Raw genomic sequence first — 5,004 nt, 5'->3', positions numbered from 1 at the left:
GTCGAACCGGTTCTCGATTCCCACCCCTAGTGCTTATGTTATATATATTGTACATTTGGCCAATTAAATGCATTTTGCTGAAGGTGCAAATCCTGAAAGTGATTTTAAATCGTGCATCCTGTCATGCCCATGTAATGTTTGCAAATGTAATTGCATTTTATCATGACATGATTTGGCCTCATTCCCTGAGCGGAGTCCATCTGACAACACAATGATAATCCACAGGTAATATTTTATGTGCACCAATATAGCTATGACAAGGAATTATATGTTTGAAATTTATAGCCACTTCCGCGAATTTCTCGGCCCGGATTGGTGCGTCGTTCCAGGTGCCGGTCTAATCAGATTCCCTCAGGCCAAGAAGGAGGAGGAGCACCCACATCCTGAAACAACACCAAGAGACAGGCAAACACACACACACAGAAAAACGGAGGCAGAGCTTGGCGACGGCTGTAACACCCCTCCCCTTAAGAGCTTAACCGATAGATTGTTATAATGAAAACGAAACAACCTAATAACATTTATGCAAATTTCTTGTTTAAACTCTAGACAAGGCATCTGCCAACACATTTTCGGAACCCTTCTTGTGTCGAATTTCTAGGTTGAAGTCTTGCACGATCAGAGCCCACCGCATGAGTCGTTGGTTTACGGTTGTACATGCGCGACAGAAAGACAAGAGGATTGTGATCCGTGAAGACCACCACAGGCAAAGGACTGGACCTGAAATACACCTCAAAGTGTTGGAGTGCCAACAGCAAAGCAAGGGTTTCCTTTTCAATAGTAGAGTAGTTAAGCTGATGCTTGTTGAACTTGCGCGAGAAGTAAGACACAGGATGACAAACTCATAACACAAATTTATTGCAGCTTTACATGGACTTTAAGGTTTCATCCAGCATGTAAGAAAACAGGAATCAAGTGAAAGTCTCTTACATCTTTTCATTGTTTGTGCTAAAATATCTAATGTTTATTTTATTTATTTATTTATTTATGTTGTTTGTTTCGGACATGTCAATTCATAAGCATCACATTTCATCATTGTTCAAATAATACAACACACATGGCCGAAAGGGAAAAGCGGGAGAAGCCAAAGCTTATCAAGTCCCGCCCCCATTACCCACAGTATAAAATCTTCATTCTGATCTTTTCTTGTCTTTTGCAAATTACTTTTTTCTTTTCTTCTCTTTTGAGAATGTTATAAGTAGTGCAATTGTTTAATAAACTATACAATTGTTGATACAGTTGTTGTTACTTTGAGAAGCACTAATAGAGGCCAATGTTATGGTTTAACCTACAAACTATATTTTAAAACCCATTACTTGTGCATTCATAGCGGTTTTTGGGTGCCATTTATTACTTAATTGTTATGGCTGTTATCACCTGCTCACTTAGCAAAGATCTGGAATCTACACATATGCAACCATTTGTTCACATTTATAGTCTAAAATGTCATTTCATCTGCTAGTTTGGCTATAGGTTCAGAGCCGTTCAGAGAAAATAACACTAGTTGTGACTCCATATTTTGTTTGACAATGCAATCTCAATCAGAGCAACCAGATAGGAGAAAAAATACTGCTGTCTAAATCGTGTGACCGATTTTCAGAATGAATCTGCTTTCCCTGTACATTCCACATGAACAAAGCCCCATAGGCATTTTGCTGTAGCGATAAGATTGGTGTGAAGGGCTTCTTAATTTCAAGCAGGTAAACACTGTTAGGAAAGTAAACTCCTGCATAAAAAACATTTTATATCCACACTGTTGAGCTTCAGCTGATTACACATAATCCAAACTAATTAAACTATTTGTCATACCAAGGTGTCTCAGTGGATTAACAAGCCCATAGAATTGATGTAATACTTTGTTTGTCTCAATTCGCTGACATTGATTTAATATTGACGTCTCAATTCCCTGACATTGACAGTCTGCAAAGGCAACAGGCTGAAAAACCATAGATACACTTTGGTTTATTTTGATCATTTTCCATCTTATAAAATGCAAATATATTGGTAGATAGACAATAAATAAACATTAACTTAATGCTTCTCTGGCTTCAGAAAACAAATCACTCAAATAAAAAATCTAACAAACAAAATCGGGACTGAAAAGGTGTAGACTGAGGCCTTAGCTTATTATAACTGTCTGTCCAGAGCTTGTTGGACAGGTGTTCTGCCTCTACACCTAAGTAGCTTCCAGACTCCACATTCATTGTGAGAGGCACTGTCAAAGTACGGGAACAAGCAGCCAAAGCCCCAGATAGAGATGACAATATAAGGTTTCCAATATTTAATATTTAATATATTAATCTACTGCAAGTTCGTATCTGGCTGCAGATGTTACTGTTGCGTGGTGATGGAGATGATAGTGAAGTCGATAGAAGACTGTTATGAGAGATCAAGGTCACAGTTCATCTCCACCTGGTGGCTTTAATAACATAAATGATCAAAATTACAAGGCAAAAAGTTTTATCTCATCTGTGATCACCTGCATATAGCTGCACTTTGGAGTTAAATGATTGTCTTTATATATAATGTGCTGAGAGAAGGAGTGTTGCAGGTGAACACACTTACAACGGAGTGTTTCACTAAATGAGGTACCTCCAATCATCTAATCTAAAACGATAACATGTCTCCACAGCTGTTTTCACAGGGAATCATTAAATCTCCTCAAGTTAAAATAGTGAAATGTTTGTGGTGAGTGTAACAGTCACAGTAACAAGAGCTTGTCCTTGGACTGAAAGCTAATTATGTCTTCACGTTCTCTGATGACTCAAACAGCAGGAAAATTACTGAGCTGTCCCCATCAGTCAAAGGGCCTGTCTGAGAAGGAATGCTACATCATGGCAAACTGTGATACATGTGAGACAGAAGAACTCCTCCTGTTTCCTGCCGGGAGGCCGACGAAAGAACTGACACTTTCCCAAAGCCTTTGGTAGCACAGTGGCTGAGAGATGAGCGATAACAAAGACAGCACAAGAGAACCAGATTGTACCCAGTTCTACATAATATCTTTTCGCCCTATCCCTCTGTTTATGTGAGTTCACATTTAGTGGTGGTGTACCCATATTTTTGTTGGGATAGAGGGTCAGGTGCAGTGTGAAAACTACATGGCCCTCCAGACTGAGGTTTTTCAGATGCACACCTCAAGTCAAGGGATATGACAGTGACCTGCGTTCAAATCAGTTTGCTGATATCCCGGTGGCTAACCATACCTAACGTTACATTGTAAGTGCTAATGTGTACATGTCTGTCCTGTCACTGTTGCCTATAGAGCATTGCTAATGTTAGTGGCCTATAGTGAAGTAGGGTTCTTGGTATTGGATGACTTGATTTATATAGTAAGGCAAGAAAAATCATCACAGCGAAAGACGCCATATTGGAAAGTAACACAAACACCAGTGGGTCTAGCTCCACTCCCATAATTTCACTGACCTTACAAAAAAGTTTGTTGAGTTGGTTAGCGTCAGAAGCCCTTGACCTGCTGCCCCAACACACAACAGCATAGAGAATAGCACTTGTCACCAAAGACTCATAAAACATTCTCAGGACAATAGCCTCCACATTTTTGGCAGCGCCAGTAGACGCAAGGCTGAATTATCCAATGGGCTTTATGGACACAGGCCCAGGGGCCCACGTGCACCTGGGGCCCAACGAGCCAGCGCCTCAGCAAAAAAAAAAAAAAAAAAAAAAAAGACATGATTTTTTTGTCGGTTTAATATCACAGGGGGCGAATGGCGAATTTAAGTTGCACACAGTGAAAGAACTAACCCTAAGTTGTTTTAAAACCTATTATTATTGTCATTACTGCTATCTGTATAATTTCTACAAGTCACCGTTTAAGTTGAGTGCTCATCGAACCGGGGTGAAGTTAGTTTTTTGGTTGGGTATTCGGCGGATATTCACTCGGGTCCAGCCGGACTTTACTGAGGTTCACCCAGTGTGAGCAGCAGGAGGACAGTCAACTCATCTCCCAGAGCCGCGCTGAATCCCTGACAACTGATTTAGGGACCGTCATTAAATTACTAAGCATAAATATATTAATACAAAATAACTGCAGTTTTTTTCAATATCTTCCATGTCACGTGACTCAGTGACTCCAAACCAGCAGCAGATTCTATTAGTAAACTGGAGAAATGAGACACAGCTTTAATTTTTGTACTTTAGTGCATCCTCTATTTTATATGAATATTAATATGCAGAAATTATGATTTTTTTTCTCAATAGCTTCCATGTCATGTGGCCCACTGACTTCTCAAACAGATTCTGTTTCCATAAAATATATAATAATAAAGAAAATAATGGTAAAAAAGTTCTCTAATGCTCACGAGGTTAACATATTTTCAAGCAGCAATGTCAACTTCTACACTATTTTGTCTCATTTCTTAGATTCTGATTTTGAAATTCTTAAACTGATTTTTTTCAAAAATCTCACCAGTAGTCACGATTTAAAGGGTTATTTTTCAAAATTTTCTTCCGGGGGGGCATGCCCGCAGACACCGCTGCAGAATGCATATAGGGGAAACACTGGTGTGTGTGTGTGTGCGTGTTTGTATGCGGGGGGCCATCCAAGAATTGTGCCCAGGTGCCCCTGCCCTCTTGATCCAGGCCTGGGTATATGCATGCATGTGCCAATGTGAAAATTGTTTCAAGTTGCATCTAGGTTTCATCTATACACGGGACACTTGAAAAGTATAAATGGGGCTTTTGGAAGGCACTGGCAAATAATTCTTTGTCAATTTAAATACATAACTTTTAAAATGGTTGCATTACCTAATTTTACAACAAAGCCAAACTCCAGAGAAATCTGTAATTCTGTTCAAGGCAATGGTGCATCACATTATTTCTGCCTGTTGGTCTAAGAGAGGAAGGAGGTCAAAAAACGAGATTAACATGATCATGAATTACATTTACTAGTGCATTGCCCGTAGGAAGCATGTTTTCCTAAAGAAAAGTGGGAGGTTCAGTAGCTTTTCCATGGATGACCAAATGAGGCTGTGTTTGAAGGTGGGG

The sequence above is a fragment of the Sparus aurata genome, chromosome 6 (genome assembly GCF_900880675.1).
Source record: "Sparus aurata chromosome 6, fSpaAur1.1, whole genome shotgun sequence".
NCBI lineage: Eukaryota > Metazoa > Chordata > Actinopteri > Spariformes > Sparidae > Sparus > Sparus aurata.
The sequence above is the reverse complement of the archived record's forward strand: the minus strand, read 5'-3'. Positions refer to the sequence as shown.